The sequence below is a fragment of the Sus scrofa genome, chromosome 8 (assembly GCF_054392235.1).
Source record: "Sus scrofa isolate SSC_HxYL_T2T_F1_AM1 chromosome 8, Sscrofa_HxYL_maternal_Yorkshire_Landrace_v2.0, whole genome shotgun sequence".
Lineage (NCBI taxonomy): Eukaryota > Metazoa > Chordata > Mammalia > Artiodactyla > Suidae > Sus > Sus scrofa.
Window position 1 is genome coordinate 132,433,051 of NC_139390.1, and position 20,822 is coordinate 132,453,872.

The 20,822-nt window shown below is 38.4% G+C and overlaps 2 protein-coding genes across 8 annotated transcripts in view; one reads left to right on the plus strand and one right to left on the minus strand.

The window, feature by feature from the left end:
• Nucleotides 1-14,982, plus strand: part of LOC146401057 (uncharacterized) — a 499,586-nt gene extending 484,604 nt beyond the window's left edge. Inside the window, exons 8-9 of the mRNA XM_084973438.1 lie at nucleotides 6,479-10,274; nucleotides 14,348-14,982. The gene's annotated coding sequence lies outside the window, so the exon portion shown is untranslated. The remainder of the gene's footprint in view (nucleotides 1-6,478; nucleotides 10,275-14,347) is intronic.
• The window catches only part of GRID2 (glutamate ionotropic receptor delta type subunit 2), a 1,344,144-nt gene that overhangs the window by 183,312 nt on the left and 1,140,010 nt on the right, over nucleotides 1-20,822 (minus strand). The gene's annotated exons all lie outside the window — the stretch shown is intronic.

A 20,822-nucleotide genomic window follows, 5' to 3' on the forward strand; every position in this document is an offset into this window, starting at 1 on the left:
TTAGATTAGTAAGAAAACAAACAATTTGTTTCATCATTTTCCTACTCCTTCATGCGTCCATTACCAGGAAAAATTGTACCCTTCTTCTTTGCTTAGAACTTTACCATCTGGTCTCTTGCCCCCCAATCAATATATGAATAACTTGAATATACACTAAATACTAAAACACATATAGGTTATTTTTCTTATACAAAGCACATGTCTTAGAGAAAATGCTTGGATCAGGAGAAAAGAAAGAATAAAAGGAAATGCACTTGACAATGGGATTAAGCTGGAGGAATAGAAGGACTGGAACTCAACTTCTCTCCTAAAAACAACAAAATTCACAACTAAAAGCTGAGCAATCTTCACCCAAATGGACCAGAAATCTTAAAAAATATATCCTACTCCAGAAGACAAAGAGGAGGTAGGAGGGCCGATTTCATGATATAAACAACTGCATACCTCCTGGGTGGGAAGCCCCACAGACTGGAGACTAACTGGTTCACAGAGACTCACCTACAGGAGTGAGAGTTCTGAGCCCCACATCAAACTCTCATGTGTGGGGATCTGGCACCGGGAGGAAAGAGCCCCTGGAGCATCTGGCATTGAAGGTCAGTGGGGCTTGTGCGCAGGAGCTCCACAGGACTGGGGGAAACGGAGACCCCATTCTTAAAAGGTACACACAGACATTCACGTGCACTGGGTCCCAGGGCAAAGCAAAGTGTCCATAGGAATCTGGGTCAAACCTGACTGCAGTTCCTGGAGGACATCCTGGGAAAACAGAGGTGAACATGGCTTGTTGTGAGGGAAGGACATTGGAAGCAAAGCTCTTGGGAATATTCAGCAGCTGTGCCTTTCTCTAGAGGTGGCCATTTTGGGAAAATCTGGTCCCACCCTTCAGTCAGCCCTGAGAAGACCCAGGGCAAACAACAATCCAGATGGGATCACAACCCCACCCCTCAGTAAACAGGGGCTGCCTAAAGACCCCCAGGAACACAGCTGCCTCTAATCCCATCCAGAGACTAAGCCCCACCCACCAGAGGGATTAGAATCAGCTCCACCTACCAGTGGGCAGGCATCAGCCCCTCCCATCAGGAAGCCTTCAGCAAGCCCCCATACTGAATCCAGCCACATGGGGGGCAGACACCAGAAGTAAGAGAGGCTACAATTGTATTATCTATAAAAAGGTCACCACACCAAAAACCTATAAAAATGAGAAGACAGAGAACTATAACTCAGATGAGGGAGAGAGGAAAACCCCCAGAAAATCAGCTAAGTGATGAGGAGATTCTCAGCCTCCAGGAAAAAGACTTTAGACTGTTGATGTTGAAGATGATGCAAGACATTGGAAATGAACTGGAGGCAAAGATGGATGACTTACAGGAAACACTGAGCAAAGAGATACAAGATCTAAAACTTAAACAAGAAGAGATGCAAAATACAATAACTGAAATAAAAAATTCACTAGAAGCAGCTAAAGCAGAATACAGGAGGCAGAAGAACAAATAAGCAAGGTGGAGGACAGACTAGTGGAAATTACAGATGCAGAACAGAAAAGAAAAAAGATTGAAAGCAAATGAAGAGAACTCTGGGACAACATTAAATGCACCAACAACTGTATTATAGGGGTGCCAGAAGGAGGAGAGAGAGAGAAGGGGACAGAAAGAATATTCCAAGAGATAATAGCTGAAAATTTCCCTAACATGGGAAAGGATCCACTCACTCAAATCCAGGAAGCACAAGCAGGAACACCCCAAGACGCATATTAATCAAACTGACCAAAATTAAAGACAAAGAGAAAATCTAGAAAGCAGCTAGGGAAAAGAAACAAGCAACATACAAGGGAACCCCAATAAGGTAATCAGCAGAGTTTTCAGCAGAAACTCTGCAGGCCAGAAGGGAGTGGCATGATATACTTAATGTGAGGAAAGGAAAAAAAACCTTCAACCAAGATTACTCTACCCAGCAAGGCTCTCATTCAGATTTGAGGGAGAAATCAAAACCTTCACAGATAAGCAAAAGCTGAGAGAATTCAGCAACACTAAACCAGCCTTACAACAAATACTAAAGAAACTTCTCTAGGCAGAGAGAACACGAGAAGCAGGAAAGAAAAAAGAGCAACAAAAACAAATCCAAAGCAATTAATAAAATGGCAGTAACATACAAAACAATAATACCTTAAATGTTAATGGACTAAATGCCCTAACCAAAATACAGAGACTGGTTGAATGAATACAAAAACACGATCCATGTATGTGCTGTCTTCTAGAGACCCACCTCACTTCTAGGGACACATACAAATTGAAAGTGAGAGGATGGAAGAAAATATTTCATGCAAACGGGCATCAAAAGAAAGCTGGAGTAGCAATACTCATATCAGACAAAACAGACATTAAAATGAAGAATATTTTAAGGGACAAAGACATTACATAATGATCAATGGATCAATCCAAGAAGAAGATTTAACAATTTTAAATATCTACTCACCCAGCATAGGTTCACTACAATATATAACGCAACTGCTAACAACCTTAAAAGGACAAATTGACAATAACACAATCATAGTGGGGGACTTTAACACCCCACTTACAGCAATGGACAGATCACCCAGACAGAAAATCAATCAGGAAACACAGGCCCTGAATGAAGCACTAAACCAGATGGACTTAAGAGATATTTATAGGACATTCCATCTCATCATTCTCTAAGATCCATCACATCCTGGACTACAAATCCAACCTCGGTAACTGTAAGAACATTGAAATCATATCAAGCATCTTTTCTGACCACAACGCTATATGACTGGAAATCAACAACAGGAAAAAAATCTGCAAAAAACACAAACACGTGGAGACTCAACAACATGCTACTAAACAACCAATGGATCACTGAAGAAATCAAAGAGGAAATCCAAAAATACCTGGCAGCAAATGACAACAAAGATACAACACTCCAAAACCTATGGGATGCAGCAAAAGCCGTTTGAAGAGGAAAGGTTATAGCAATACAAGCCCACCTCAGGGAACAAGAAAAAAAAAAAAAAGCTCAAATAAACAAGCTAACTTTACATCTAAAGCAGCTTGAGAGAGAAGAATAGACAAGACCTAAAGGTAGGAGAAGGAAAGAAATCATCAAGATCAGAGCAGAAATCAATGAAATAGAAACAAAGAAAACCATAGAAAAGATCAATGAAGCGAAAAGCTGGTTCTTTGAAAAGATCAACAAAATTGATAAACCCTTAGCCAGACTTATCAAGAAAAAAAGAGAGAAGACTCAAATCAATAAAATTAGAAATGAAAAAGGAGAAGTAACAACGGACATCATAGAAATACAAAGGATCATAAGAGACTACTATATGCAACTATACGCCAATAAAATGGAAAACCTAGAAGAAATGGACAAATTCTTAGAAAAGTACAATCTTCCAAGACTAAACCAAGACGAAATAGAGAAGATGAATGGACAGATCACAAGAACTGAAATTGAAACTGTGATTAAAAAACTTCCAACAAACAAAAGTCCAGGACCAGATGGCTTCACAGGCGAATTCTTTTTTAAAATTTATTTTTATTATTATTTTATTATTTTTTTTATTACTCAAATGAATTTACCCAGGTGAATTCTATCAAACATTTAGAGAAGTGCTAACACCTATCCTTCTGATACTATTGCAAAAAATTGCAGAGGAAGGGACACTCCCAAACTCATTCTATGAGGCCACCATCACCCTGATACCAAAACCAGACAGAGACCACAAAAAAAAACCTACAGGTCAATTTCACTGATGAACATTGATGCAAAAATCCTCAACAAAATACTGGCAAACCACATCCAACAGTACATTAAAATGATTGTACATCATGATCAAGTGGGATTTATCCCAGAGATGCAAGGGTCCTTCAATATTCACAAATCCATCAGTGTGATACACCACATTAACAAACTGAAGAATAAAAACCATATGATCCTCTCAAAGGACATGGAAAAAACCTTTGACAACATCCAACACCCATTTCTGATAAACACCCTTCAGAAAGTGGGTATATGTGAACCTACCTCAACATAATAAAGGCCATATATGACAAACCCACAGCGAACATCATTCTCAATGGTGAAAAGCTGAATGAATTCTCAGTGAGATCAGGAACAAGACAAGGATGTCCACTCTCACCACTACTCTTCAACATAGTTTTGGAAGTCCTAGCCACAGCTAGGAAATAAAAGGCATCCAAGTTGGAAAGGAAGAAGTAAACCTATTACTCTTTGCAGATGACATGATACTATACCTAGAGAACCCTAAAGACTCTACCAGAAAACTGTTAGAGCTCATCCATGAATTTGGCAGTCACAGGAATACAAAATTAATACACAGAAATTGATGGCACTTCTATACACTAACAATGAAAGAGCAGAAAGAAAAATTAGGGAAGAAATCCCATTTACCATTGCATCCAAATGAATAAAATACCTAGGAGTTAACCTACCTAAAGAGACAAAAGACCTGTACTCTGAAAACTATAAGACACTGATGAAGGAAATCAAAGAGGAGACAAATAGATGGAAAGATATACCATGCTCTGGATTGGAAGAGTTAATATTATCAAAATGACTATACTACCTAAGGCAATCTACAGATTCAATGCAATCCCTATCAAATGACCAAGGACATTCTTCATAGACCTTGAACAAAATATTTTAAAGTTTGTTTGGAAGCACAAAGGACCCAGAATAGCCAAAGACATCCTGAAAAAGAAAAATGGAGCTGGAGGAATCAGACTCCCTGACTTCAGACTATACTACAAAGCAACGATCATCAAAACCGTATGATACTGGCACAAAGACAGAAATATAGATCAGTGGAACAGGATAGAAAGCCCAGAATTCAACCCACATACCTACAGCCAACTCATCTATGACAAAGGAGGCAAGAATATACAATGGAGAAAGGACAGCTTGTTCAATAAGTGGTGCTGGGAAAACTGGACAGCCACATGGAAAAGAATGAAATCAGAACACTCTCTAACACCATACACAAAAATAAACTCCAAATGGATTAAAGACCAAGATGTGAGACCAGAGACTATAAAACTCTTAGAGGGAAACATAGGCCAAACACTCTCTGACATAAACGACAGCAACATCTTCTCAGATCTACCTCTTAGAGTAATGACAGTAAAAACAAAAATAAACAAATGGGACCTAATCAAACTTCAAAGTTTCTGCACAGCAAAGGAAACCCTAAACAAAACAAAAAGACAACCCACAGAACGGGAGAAAATCTTTGCAAAAGAATCAACTGACAAGAGATTCATCTCTGAAATTTATAAACACCTTCTGCAGCTCCATACCAAACAAACAAACAACCTCATCAAAAAATGGGCAGAAGATCTAAACAGACAGTTCTCCAAAGAAGCCATGCAGATGGCCAAAAAACACATGAAAAGATGTTCAATATCACTCATCATTAGAGAAATGAAAATCAAAACCACGATGAGGGACCACCTCACACCAGCCAGAATGGCCATCATCAAAAAGTCTACAAACAATAAGTGCTCCAGAGGGTGTGGAGAAAAAGGAACCCTAGTACGCTGTTGGTGGGATTGTAAATTGGTGCAACCACTGTGGAAAGCAGTATGGAGATTCCTCAGAAAACTAAACATAGAACTCCCATTTGATCTAGCAATCCCACTCCTGGGCATCTATCCAGAGAAAATCATGACTCGCAAAGACACATGTACTCTAATGTTCATTGCAGCACTATTTGCAATAGCCAAGACGTGGCAACAACCTAAATGTCCATCGACAGAGGAGTGGATCAAGAAGATGTGGTATACATACACAATGGAATATTACTCAGCCATTAAAAGGAATGAAATACCAGCATTTGTAGCAACATGGATGGACGTAGAAATTATGCTAAGTGAAGTCAGCCGAACAATGAGACACCAACATCAAATGCTTTCACTGACATGTGGAATCTGAAAAAAGGACAGACTGAACTTTGCAGAACAGATGCAGACTCACAGACATTGAAAAACTTATTATGGTCTCCAGAGGAGACAGTTTTGGGGTGGGGGGATATGCTTGGGTTGTGGGATGGAAATCCTGTGAAACTTGACTGTGATGATCATTATATGACTATAGATGTGATAAATTCATTTGAGTAATAAAAAAAAAGGAAAAAAAAGGAATTATAGCAAATGACTAGCAATATAGGTTCACTATAAAGTCTCAGAGGGCAAATGTGTTTGCAAACTATTTGTATCTCACATGGGCAATATTCTCTATATTTAAAATATATGGAGAATTTAGTTTCTTCCTAATGCCAAAGAGCAAATTAACACTTTAAAGATTTTCAAATACATATGGTGTTATTTTTTTTAAAGACCAAAAGTTAATTAAGCTACTTTTTGCTAAATACATTTATCTAATATTTTAAATTCTTAATTGTCCTGATCCTCATTTTAGTGACATTTTATTTTCTGATCTCTCCCAGGTTTTCCCAAAAGGAAGCTCTATTCTTTTGTCAGAAGACTTTTGTTTGTGGGTGTGAGTATGAGAAGAGTAGAGTGAATTAGAGGATACAACTGTTGGTTGCCCATAGGCAGTAAAATTCATTGGGTAGAAAAGAGAGAATGTGAGTAGAAAATCGATTGTTCAATGCTGCCAGCTAATCCCCTTGCTCAAAAGCAATTCTGTTCAATTCTAGAGAGGGTAGCTCACTGGCAGGAATAACCTGAATATAATTCAGAGAGTGCCTTTAGATCCCAATATACACACAGATTTTTACATGTGAATAAAGTCAAAATATTCTTGTTCATTATGTATCATGGAGCATTACAGGCAAGTAAAGTCTACAGAGTTTCAGTAAATAGCATCAGCTTCTCAATTATACTTTTGCATAACTATTGTTACATATTTAACTCAAAGTATCAACTATGAGTACCCAAACTCAGAAAGGTTTGGGATTTATCCAAAATAGTTTCCTCCTTTTTTTTTTAATTAGGAAAAGTGAAGCATAAAAATATCAAAGCCTTGGAGTTGCCTTTGTAGCTCAGTAGGTTAAGAAACCGACATAGTCTCTCTGAGGATGCAGGTTCAATCCCTGGCCTTGATCAGTGGGTTAAGGATATGGAATTGCTGTGGCATAGGCCAGTAGCTGCAGCTCTGATTGTACCACTAGCCTAGGAATTTCTATATGCTGCTGCAGGTGCAGCCATAAAAAGAACAACAACAACAAAAAAATCAAAGCCTTAACTCTCAGAATGTAATGGTAAAATACAAATTGATTTTTATTTTATCTGTAAATGCTCCTTTTACAGTTTTTGAGACTGTAAAGGATTTCCATAATAATTACTCAAGAAATCCATCCTTTTGTGAGGTGTTAGAGTGGGATTTAGGGATGAGAAATCAGACACAAATAAGTGCACCAGGCTTTCTTTATATCAATAAATTATTATAACATTAGCACTTAAAGTTTATTCTGAACCAGGAGCTATTCTTTCTTTTCCCCTAATAGTAGCTCATTTAATTCTTATAACAATCATGCGAGGGAAAAAGGATTATTACTCCATTTTGAACATGAGGAAACTGAGGCTCAGCAGAGTTAAGTAGCTGGTCAGAGGTAGAGGCAGGAAGGATTTGGACCTCATCTGCAAAGACTCCAAAGCCTACCTACTACAATATTACCTTTGTGAGAACATAAAATAACTTAGAGCACAGTCCCTGCCACCAAACAATTTGTGATCTCCTTGGGTGGAGAAGATGACAAAGTATGCATAATATACACCCCCTTCCTCTGTCTCCCCAAAAGATGCCACCATGTGTTAGATGTGGCGTGAGAACATCCATCACGGCTTACACTGGTGTCACAGACCTTCACACTGGTAGCCCCCAATTACCTACACTTTCCAGGGCTCAGGTACTTGTGTAGTCACCTCACACAGTACCTGTAAGACCAGCACTGTGACTGACAGAACTTTAACAAGCATGATGCAAGCAGAGGCCTGAGGCTTGTCCTCTTGCAACAGGCCCTCTGTGTAAAATGGACCAGCTATCACCCCAGAGAAAAAGACATGTAGTAATAATAGATATATCCAGTTAGGCTGCACCTATTTCAGCTCTGTGAGAGTTGGGGAGGGAGAAATTTTCCTCTACCCTCCCAAGTTTTTCCAAGTGGCTTAAGAATTAAATTGATAAGAGGCAGACTAACAGGAGAAGATCAAACACAGATTTAATAACATATATACATGGGAGAGACCTAGAAAAACTGAGCAATTCACTAAATGGCCAGAATCCTCACCTTAAATATTATCTTCAGCTAAAGACAAAAGAGGATCCTGGGGGTAGTGGTGTGGGGACTCAAAGGGGAGGAAGAAAGTTCATAGGGAGATGGAAATGCAAACTGTTTGGTAAACAAATGTTTGGTGGACCATGCAGAGACAATGGAAGAGTGGTCTCTGGTCCCTCTTCCATCATCACTGGCCCATATTCTTTGCAGATACATTTGGTGGGAGCTCTATTTCAGAACAGGCCCTTGATCTAGATTCGTTGGGCAGCTAAGAGGGAGGTTAACAAAAAAGGCTTCCCCAATTTTGTTTCTTAAAAATAATCAGCCTAAATGAATCCTCATGCCAAAGCCACACACTTTGAGTGGGCAAACTGTGCTCCCTACATCAGCCAAGGCACCAGACAGGCGAGTGAAGGAGCCAGGCCCAGCCACTTCGTGAGCTGCCGAACTACCCAGCTGATCCCAGCCCAGACTTCTGAACTGCGAGAAATAATAAATCATTATTGTTTTTACTGGCAGACTTAGGGTGATTTGTTACACACTCATGGATAAGAGAATTTGTACACCACTTCAAAGTTTGTAATATCTTTCATTTTTATCTTATTTCATCCTCAATACAAGCCCACAGTCATTTTAATAAGAAGGGAATTGACACTCAGAAAGTGGAACTGACTTGCCCAAGGCCATACGGTGAATAAGGAACAAAACTCATATATAACACAGGCTTTCTGAAATGTGGTTTGGAATTGACACCATGGGGAGGACAAATGATGTTGGAAGAGATCAGTGTGGGATCAGACACAGACAGAACCTTGAAGGAAAGGTAGGCATTAAATAAGAGCTGTGAGTTGAAGTCACTCTCCAATCCTCATTAGGTTTAATGAAGAAGTGGACAAAATACAGCTAAAGATAAACAAGTATCATTTCCTACCCTTATCCCCGCCCAATCATGACAGTACCCTTTACTGTGTACTCTATGCACTACATCCATGATTTCTTCTAATCCTTGGAGTACCCTTGAAAAAATTCCCCTATTTCATAAATAAATTAAGGCCCAGCTAATTTAAACTAGCAAGCTGTAGAGCTGGAATTCAAATCAATATGTATTTGGCTCCAAGTCCTGAATTATTTCCACCTTGCTCTACACGTGGAAGTCTAACACTGTGCAGTGGTGGAGGGCTATGTGAATGGTGCAAAGCTCCTAAAGGAACATGTTTTGTTAAGAGAGAGAGCTATGAGCGCCTATTTAGCATATTAAAGGTAGACTAAAATGTTAGCATCCCTGTTCTTAGAAATCACATAAAGGGCAACTGGATCTCCTCTGAAGAATAAAGGAGTCCAGCAGCAGCAATATTAAAGGATAGTCTGTGCTTTTCGTAGCAGGATCTGGCAGAAAGAATCCCATACATGTCCCTCTCATCTTTCAGGTTAGTCTAGATTCTTAAATAGATTCATGGCTACCCTGTAGCAATCTTGTCTGCAGCTGTCCCAGCTGCTGACAGCTTTGTTATGAAGATAAAGGGAGGACAGAGTCAGGTCACATTTGGCCAACTCCAGTCTGCCCCATTTAATGCAGAAACGAAATTTAATGTCTAACACTGAGCCTGGCACCTAATGGACACTCAATCAGTACTAGCTTTCTATCTCTTGTTTCAAACAGAAGGGAATAAGAAAAGGCACCTTAAAATCCCAAACTTAAAGTTCTTTTTTAAAAATTGTGCAATAGGGGCCTAGTGATAAAAGATATGGAGCTATGAGCAAAGTCACACAGGTGGCAAAACAAAACAAATAAACCAAAACACCCACAAAGTTGATTCAATACTGTCTTGCCTTGGAGTAGCATATCTGCCAGTCTGTGATTTATTTGCTCACATTCTTTGTGTGTGTGTCTGTGTGTATGTCTGTGTATCCAATGAAGTACCAAGGATGGTTTCAGGTACATACATCAGCGAACAAGACTGACAAAGATCCAGGCCCTTCCATAGGAGCTGACACTTGAGAGGTGAGTAATATAATACTCGTGTGCTTTACAGTTAAATTAAGCATTAAGACTTTAAGGTCTTTAAAATTTGTACATCGAGACAGTCCTGAGAAAATAAGTACTTAAAAAATCATGTGCTATGGGCTGTTGTATTTGAGAATCCAATGTGCCAAACCCGCCCTCCATAATGTGACCTGGAAAGGAATTATATCAGTGAGAATAAATACTGCCGTGGGTGCGGTGATGTGCCTGAGATATAACCCATGGAAACCAGGTGAAAAAACAAACTCCAATTCTAAGTCTCCTCTACTGAAATGAGCTTATCTATCATATTTATCATGTACACTTTATTAGAACTGTTTCATTTTTTTCAGATCTAGTTAAAATAAGGCATCAGATTTATGTCAATTGGAAGGCTGACAAGCTCATTATTATTTGATTACTCTGTATTCAAATAGGAAAGATGTAACATTTAAAAAGTGGGGCAGAGAGGACAAAATGATAATATAATGAGGTCTTTAAAAGTATATTAAATTATATGTGTCTAACAAAGGAAGAAAATGATTGAAAAATGAACTCGTACCTCAGATGACCACAATGGAACTCAGGGCATATCATGGAAAATGCTAGAGCAAAGAGTCATACATCTAAACTTACTGTATCTTCAACTACCTTCATAGGTCAGATGAAATGCTTCACGGTTTGCCTTTTAAATGATTACAACTCTTGGCAAATGTGGATTTCACTTGTTTTACGTTTTAAAATATGAAACATACATATCAAGTATTTCATGATTTTTCCAACATCTTTATACCATTTTCTAAAATTTGACATGTGGATAAATTCTGAATAATATGGAAACATACCGTTTCATAGTCAAGGTCAAAGGATCTTTCAAGCAATGTAACTTGACCTTTTACCAGAGAGGAAGACCAACCTGTCACCATTGGTTTCTCATTTGTTTTCTGATGTTTAAATCATTTAAAATTAGCATAAACAATCTTAATATATCCAAATAGTACAAAATCTCGTCTGCCATGAAGACTGATCCACCCTTGCCTTTTGTCCTTTGATCAGTGATCTAGAAGGCTAACAGGTGTGGAGAGTATAATTCTCAACCTATGTTCATGAAAATTTGCTTGCTGCCTCCTTATTGTCACAAACTGATCTACCTCTTTTCTGTAACACAGGGTCACTCCTCTAAGTCTCTTATCAAAATTTTCTTTTAGAAAAGAAAATCATGGACATGGAGTAGACTTGTGGCTGCCAAGAGGGAGGGGGAGGGACTGGGAATTTGGGGTTTATAGATGCAGACTATTGCCTTTGGAATGGGTAAGCAATGGGATCCTGCTGTATAGCACTGGGAACTATGTCTGGTCACTTGTGATGGAGCACGATAATGTGAGAAAAAAGAATGTGTACATGTATGTGTAACTAGGTCACCTTGCTGTGCAGTAGAAAATTGACAGAACACTGTAAATCAGCTATAACGGAAAAAATTAAAATCATTATAAAAAATTTTCTTTTAATTTTATCTCTCTCCACATTGAGATATGCATTACAGTGCATTACTTTTCCCATAAAATAAAAACTGGTTCTAAAAATAAGCTTATTTTCAACTAGACTTAAATTTCTCTTCCCTAATAACTTTATGGGCAAAATTTTATTACAGATGTTGCAATGTCACTAAACGTCACTATTCTGGATGACTATCCTAAAAGCCTCATGAATTTTTCACTTTGAGGCTTTAAAATTTCAGGTGGGAGCTAAAAAGGGCACAACTCTTTCTGAAATCCATATCTACGTTCAGTTTGGTGGAAAGTTGGGCTACTCAACTGAAGGTAACTTTGGGATATAAATTGGATGGGGAGCCAAAAGGATGTGAACATAGAGGAAAAGAGAAGAACTGAGGACATCTTAGAGCTGGGTTCTCAAGAAGCAGAAACTGAGATGAGGCTCCATGTGCAAGTGACGTATTAAAAAAGTTTGCATGAAAAACTTCATAGGCAGTAATGGAAGCAGGGCAGGAGGAAGGCAAGTGAGGGTGTGATTTTAGGCAAAGTATGGAAAGAAGGGAGCTTTGGCTCAATCCTGCAAGGGGATCCAGTCCACAAAGTGATGCCTCAGAGTTTGCCCTGACTTGGCAAAGAAACTGGGCTTCGTGCTCTCATGCCAGTCAGTCATACACCAACCTTTATTCTAGAGATCTGGACTGCAGATACTTCCAGCTTGCTATGGGTTTGAGCCAAGCAGTTCCAAGTAGCCTTGGAACATCTCCCCAAAGGAGTGGAAGATAGAAGTGTTAACAGTAAATCTTGGGTAGGGGTAGAGGTGGGATGGGAGTGGGAAAGCTGGAAAGCACAGAAATGCTAACAGGTGTCTCAGGGACTTTGGGTAGAGCACCATCAGTGTCCCCTACACCTGTACATAACATGCTATTTGGTGTGGACTGCTGCTGGTTTGTTCCAAAGGCTCCACTCCAAATTTACTCAATCAGAATCTTCACTGTAATGAAGTCTCCATTTGGTTTTTATACATGTTGAAGTTTGAGAAGCATGGATAAATAATACCCTCCATTATGGTTTGTTTTAAGGATTAAATGAAATGACGTGGTAAGACACCTTGTAAGTAAATCACTGTCACTTTGTTGTGATGATGGGGATGATATGGATAATGCTGCTGCTCTTACTGCATCTATTACAGCATTTATTTTCCTGCTGCTGCATTAGTTGTTTCATTTGTCAGCCTCCTCTTCCTACACTGCTTCTCTATAGGAGTGGTACTGGCACTTTGGGTGAGATAATTTGTTGTTGTTTCTCAGACTGGGAGTCTGTTCTATGCATTTTAAAAGTTTCAGAACCCATGGACATGCAATTGTAGTAGTACCCTGTCTTTTTAATAGCTAATAACACATCCATACAGTTTTAAAAATTCCTAGAGAGGCAATGCCAACCCCATTTAAGAACCATGGAACTTCTTATGGGAAAGATCATGTTTTAATTTAATTGTATGCCCTCCTCTTCCTAGGGAAGGCAATGCCTGACACAGACGAAACTCTTGATAGCTATTTATTAAATAATAATAAAAAATAATCAACACCATCTTAGAGATCCCATTATCTCAGTTAGTTTTTACAGTCACCATGGTTGAAAGGTCATTGTGATTTCTACTCTATTGGTCCCAAGTCAGACAGAAACAGATTAAATCTATTTCGGTCTGGTTCTCCAGCTCATACCTTTGCAATGTGTTAAGATACCTAAACAAAGAAAGAATTTAATACGTGAATGGTTCATTTCTATAAATGCCAGTCTGTTGTCATTTGGTATAACCAAGCACAGTAAAGGCTAATTTCCAGAGGACAATTAATAAACAGACTATACATTTAAACTCCAAACACATTTTACTGTGCATAGAGTTAGTGTGGACTGCCTCTAAAATCCACCAACAATGCTAGAAACATGGCAATAGCCCTGGTCAGAAGGCTGTTGGTCCATTCTCCATTTGAGGAGAAGAATGGACCACTCACCCAGACATAGGCAAACTCTACATCAATGTTCAAAGAAAGTCTGGCTCCATAAGAGTGAAAGAGAGTCTGTTAGATGTGTGCCTTTTATTCTTCAGCCTAGTGCATGTATACTTTTCATTAGCTACTTGTCTCATGTTAGCCTTTTCTTCAGCATTAATAATTATTTCCTCTTATCCTAGAGATAAGGGGATATTATGCAATAGACGCTTCCAAGATCAATTAAATTTTTATTTTTTACATTTTTTACATTTTACATGCAGACACAGCTTTCCTCTAGGGTCAGACGAAGAAGACATCTTTCCCAACTCTCTGGCAGAGAAGTTGGAAATGTAGCTGTCATTGCCTTGTACCCGTGTTATGAAATGCACTGGTAACACAACACAGGCTAAAATTTCACTTCAGTTGCCTAAGAGGTAGTTAATAAAATGACACTATAATGCAACAGTGGATTAACCAAAAAGTTATTGCATGTCTTAGAATGTGGGGAGATAAAGATATCAGATTTAAACATACTACAAGTGTGTATTTATTGCTAGAATAGTGACCATACTTCTTCATTTTCTTATAGGCCACCAGTGCTTGTGACACTTTGGCATAAACTAAAGAGCCTGTTAGAACACAGATTCCTAGGTATCACTGCTGGACATTCCGGCTCAGAGATCTACAGGAGGAGGGAGAGGACGGCACAATAGAAAGGGTGTTTCTAAAAAGCTCCAGTGATGCTGTTGCTCTGCAGACCATACTTCCCAATGCTGAGAAGAGAAGATACTTTTGCAGCTATTTCTTAAATATGCTTCTGACTCTCTGACCTTGTAAGTTGAGATAGAAAGTATAAAGCTAGTATTAACAATTTCAAAGCATGGTTTACCAATGTATAATTTATGTAACATAAAAGTTACCCTTTTTAATTGTACAGTTTGATAAATTTTAACAGTGTATCCAGTCATGTAATCATGACTAGAGTCAAGCTATGGAAAATTCTCATTACCTTCAAAATTTCCTTCATGCTCTTGCAGTCGCTTTCTTTCTCCCACCTCTAGTCCTTGGAAACTACTGATTTGTCACTCTGGTTTTACTTTTTCTAGAATATATTATAAATAGAAATACAATATATGTACCTTTTGAGTCTGGGCTTCATTTAATGCTTTTTGAGATTTGTCCCCGATATTTCATGTTGCATGTATAAATAATTTGTACCTTTAATTGCTGAGTAGAGTCTGTCATTTATTTGTTCTTCCATTTTCTAAATGATGAGTGTTTAGGTTGTTCCCAGTAAGGCCTATTATGATTAAAATTGCTATAAATATCTTCATACAGGTCATTGTGTGATAATGAATCTTGAACTTCAAAGATATTTTTATTCCATTACAAAAATATATAGAATTAGGTAGTAAATACCTATTATTTCAAATGCATCATGAATTACAAAGAAACTGTATTGGTTAGCAGAGCCCAACCAGAGGATACTCTTCCAAAGGAGGGCAAATAGTTGAGTGAATATTAGTTATAGCATCTATCTTCTGCTTAGGTTTTAAGATGAAGTAAATCAATGAGAAAAAATAGGCCCCAATTATTTAATCACACACACACTTAGCAACTTACATAAGCCTCATAAAAACTTTATGAGTTAAGTATTAATATATTGCACATTTCACATGAGGAAATTGAGGAATAGAGACATATAACTTTCCCAAGTCACATAGCTTATAAGTGGCACAGCCAATATTTGAACCCGGGCAGTATGGACCTTGAATCCATGCGCTTAACCAGCCTCTATATGTCTGGTATTCAAACATTAGAAAAAACGCACTATAAAAAAGCTGATGCTGTTCTGAAAATCAGAAATTAAGAGACATGCTCTAAGAATTCTGTGAACTGATCATAGAGTAGGGCTACTTCAGCCCTTGCATTGCAATTGCATTGGATTGCTGAGTTCCAAGCTTATCTTTTAAACACCTCTTGTCAGGAACGATCAAATGAACTATGGACCTGCTGTAATCATCAATATTACACCTATTGTTAGCCACACCTCTCCTGAGAGGCAACATGCCTACATCAATGATAACTGCTAGGACAGAGTTGGGGCAATGTGTGCTATTACCATAGTGTCCTTTAGAATATACTCCTAGTAAATAAATTTATTTTATTATGCTGTGAAGAGTGCATCTTGAAGGCAAGTTGATGAACTAGACAGACTTACGTTATTGAACTTAGTGACAGATACCTACATAAAAAAACCCATATATTTTCTTTTTCTTTTTTTTACTGCTATTATGGCACATATAAAAGGGTTGTTTAGTTACATGAGTAAAAAATTGGCCAACACGTCATTGACCATTACATGTCAGGCAATATAAATAAAGGCAGTTTAAATGCAGAAGCCTCTTGTAATAAGTCACAGAATCATCAAAGGTAGTGTAGGTTGCTATGACTTACACACATCATGAAGACGTGTCACTTTAGCAACAAATTATCTATTAATCAAAATCTTCTATCTGAATTTCTAGAGCAAGTGTTTAACTTGGAGAGACATATAATTCAAAAATAAGGGACCGAAAGAGAATACCTGTTTAACCAATAAAAAGTGCAGATAGAACTGCTGTTTGTTCCCTCTCTCCCCAGGTCAGGTTCCTCTTCCTCTGATTCACAGAGCTAAAGCATATTGTCCATCTCCCTTGGCGTGAGTATGCATTACTGAGCTTTGCCACTTTAGTGTGGTTGGAAGCAATGTGTGCCATCTCCCTATCTGTTCTTCCCAAAGCTTCCAGACTACCTCCTTTTCCACCACTCCCTACATGCTCCTCTCTCTTGCCTCCTATTCCAGCCATGTGTGGGAATATAGTAGAGGACATTGATGCCTTAGAAAAAAGAGGATTAACTGAAGTAACTGAATGATGGTGTGGAAAAAGCCTCTTACTACAATACTGAGCTCTGAGATGAGTGAGAAATAAACCTTATCAGGCTGAGTGCCCATGGTTTGTCTCCTATAATTAATATAGTGCTCTAAAATCATATTATTTGTCCTAAAAAGGACAGGATCTTGGCATGATTATATGAAGCAGCACGCTAACCTGATGCTGTACACAATTGCTCACAGGTAAACTGGTTCCTAAGAATCTTCTGAGGAAAGCTTGGACTTGAACTCAGATAGTGATACCAATGAATAAAGAGGACAGATGTATGCTAGGATTTATTGTAGTAATAACTATTTGCTTAATTTTTTTCTTTTTCCTGCATGTGAATTATAATTTTCATTAAATAATTTGCTTACTCATGAGTATTTCCCTATTGATTTTGTTAGAGATTGAAATTCATCCTTAACTTAGGTTTATATTGAAATTTTTATCATTTTATTTTTTAATAAAAGAAGCCTGTTTGCTCATAAGGTAAGAAAAGAATGACCATATTTTTCTGGAGGAGGTGGCGGGGGCAAGATGGCAGGGTAGGAATACCCTGACCTTACCTCCTTCCGCAGATGCACCAAAATTACAACTGCTTACAGAGAAATGATCTAAGAGAACAACCTGAAGACTAGCAGGAAAGATTTTATATGACTAAAGTCATAAAAACAGAACCACAACAAAATGGGTAGAAGGGATGGGAATGTGAAATAGCCGGGACCCACACATGAGAGGAATATCACAACCGCAAAAGTCCTCACCAAGGAGTGAGGGATCCAACTCCCACATGGGGCTCCCCAGACCAGGGGTCCTAGACCAGGAGGAAAAACCCCTAGAAGGTCTGGCTTTGAAAATCAGTGAGGCAGAAATGCGGAAGAGTCTGAGGCTATAGGAGACAGAACCTTCACCCTTAAAGAATACACACAATATACCACATATTACAAGTCCCAGTGCAGAGGTATTAGCTTGAAAGGAGCCCAGGTCAGACCTACTTGCTGACCTTGGGGAGCCTGCCAGGGAGGCATGAGGCAATTTGGACTTCCCCTGGGGACCAATAGGCTGGTGGCAGCCATTTTTGAGAACTCATTTTTTTGCAATAACACTGGTGCTGCCAAACACAATTTTGGAAATATCACTCTAGCCTATGAGTGGTGGGGACCCAGTTCCACCCTCCACTGGGATGGCACTAGCCCTGATATCCCCAGGCCTTGCACAAAGCTGCACAGGAACCTGGCCCCATCCACCAGCAGACCCATATCCACTGCAGGATGCACAGCATTAAGCCAGCCAGGCAAGGGTGGCCCCGACTTCTAGCATGCCCACAGCAGGTGGCCCTGCCAGAACTCAAGGGCTCATACAGTCCATATATAGGGCACTCATGGAGCATATAGCTCTGGTAACCAGAGGGGAGCATAACACTGAGTGCCACAGTAAGTCTCCTACATAAGGCCACTTCTCCAAGACTGGGAAATGTAATGGACCTACCTAACACATAGAAATAAACATGGAAGATTGGGCAAAGTGGGGAAACACAGGAATGTGTTTCAACCAAAGGAACAAGACATAATCTCAGTAAAATAACTAAGAGTGGAGATAAGCAGTCTGCCTGATAAAGAGTTTGAGGTAATAATCATAGTAATGCTCACTAAACTCTGGAGAAGAAGGGATGACATCAGTGAGAATTTAAACAAAGAGAAAATACGAAGAGCTAAAAAGAGATGATGAATTAAAAAATACACTAGAAGGAATCAGCAGATAAGGTGATACAGAGGAATGGATCAGTGATTTGGAAGACAGAGTAGTGAAAATCACCCAGGCTGAACAGAGAAAAGAAAATAAAAATTAGTGAGGATAGTTGAAGAGACATCTGGGACAACATCAAGGGTATAACATTTGCATTATATGGGTCCCAGAAGAAGAAAGAGAAAAAGGGGCTGAAAATTTATTTGAAGATGTAATAGCCAAAAGCTTCTCTAATCCAGGCAATGAAACAGAGATCAGGTCTAGGAAGTACAGATAATCCCAAACAAGATGAACCCAAAGAGGTCTATACCAAGATGCATTACAATTAAAATGGGAAAAAATCAGTAAAGGAATATTAGCCTTAAATAACACACCAGACTTGATGGAATTGGAATATACAGAATATTTCACCCCAAAACAGCAGAGTACACATTCTCTTTAAGTGCACATGTAACGTTCTCCAGGACAGATCACATGATGCCACAGAACAAGTACTGATATACCTAGAATATTGAAATCATATAAAGCCTCTTTTCTAACCACCAAGATCTGATACTGGAAATCAATGATAAGGAAAAAAACTGTAAAAAACACAAACCCATGGAGTCTAAACAACATGTTACTAAACAATCAATGGATCATTGAAAAAATCACAAAGGAAATTGAAAAACACCCAAAGACAAGTAAAACTGGAAAAACAACCACCCCCAAATCTATAAGGTATAGCAAAAGCAGTTCTAAGATGGAAGTTTATAGCAGTATAAGCCTCCCCCAGAAAATAACAAATATCTTAAATAAACAATATACTTCCTAACCTAAAGGAACTTGAAAAGAAGAAAAAATAAAATCCAAAGTTAGCAGAAGAAAAGAAATAATGGAGATCAGAGTGGAAATAAATGAAATAGAGACTAAAAAAATAGAAAAGATCAATGAAACTAAAAGCTGATTGTGTGAAAAGATAAATAAAATTAATGAAACTTTAACCAGATACCTGAAGAAAAAAAAGAGAAAAAGGGCCTAAAAAAGTAAAATCAGAAGTGAAGGTGAAGTCCAACCAACACCACAGAAATACAAAAGCGTATAAGAGAACAATTATATGCCAATAAAGAAGACAGCCTAGAAGAAATGGATGAATCTCTAGAAATGTACAATACCCTAAGACTGAATCAGGAAAAAAAAAAAAAAATGAACTGTGTACCAGTAACGAAAACGAATGAGTGAAAAACAAAATCAAACGAAACAAAAAAAACCAAAAACTTTCAACAAACAGAAATTCTAAACCAGATGACTTCACAGGTGATTTCTATAAAACATTTAAAGAAAAGTTAACACCTCTCTTTCTCAAACTAGTCCAGAAAACCGAAGAGGAAGGAATACTCCCAAATTTATTCTACAGGCCAGCATCAACTGATACCAAAAGCAGACAAAAATACCACACACACACACAGAGAAAATTGCAGTCCATTATCACTGCTGAATATAGATGCAAAAATCCTCAAATATCAGTAAACTGAATTCAATAATACATCAAAAGGAAGACAACACAAGAATAAGTGGAGTTTATCTCAGGGATATAAGACTGGTTCAATACCCACAAATCAATCATTGTGACAGACCATGTTAACAAACTGAAGAATAAAAATCATACACTCATCTCAAGAAATGCAGAAAAAGAAAAGATAGCTTGTTCAAGAAGTGGTGCTGGGAAAACTGGACAGCCACATGGAAAAGAATGAAATCAGAACACTCCCTAACACCATACACAAAAATAAACTCAAAATGGATTAAAGACCAAGATATGAGACCAGAGACTATAAAATTCTTAGAGGGAAACATAGGCCAAACACTCTCTGACATAAACGACAGCAACATCTCCTCAGATCCACCTCTTAGAGTAATGACAGTAAAAACAAAAATAAACAAATGGGACCTAATCAAACTTCAAAGTTTCTGCACATCAAAGGAAACCCTAAACAAAACATAAAGACAACCCACAGAATGGGAGAAAATCCTTGCAAGTGAATCGATTGACAAGGCCTTCATCTCCGAAATTTATAAACACCTTCTGCAGCTCCATACCAAACAAACAAACAACCTCATCAAAAAATGGGCAGAAGATCTAAACAGACAGTTCTCCAAAGAAGCCATGCAGATGGCCAAAAAGCACATGAAAAGATGTTCAACATCACTCATCATTAGAGAAATGTAAATCAAAACCACGATGAGCGACCGCCTTACACCAGCCAGAATGGCCATCATCCAAAAGTCTACAAACAATAAGTGCTGGAGAGGGTGTGGAGATAAAGGAACCCTAGTACACTGTTGGTGGGATTGTAAATTGGTGCAACCACTGTGGAAAACAGTACGGAGATTCCTCAGAAACTAAACATAGAACTCCCA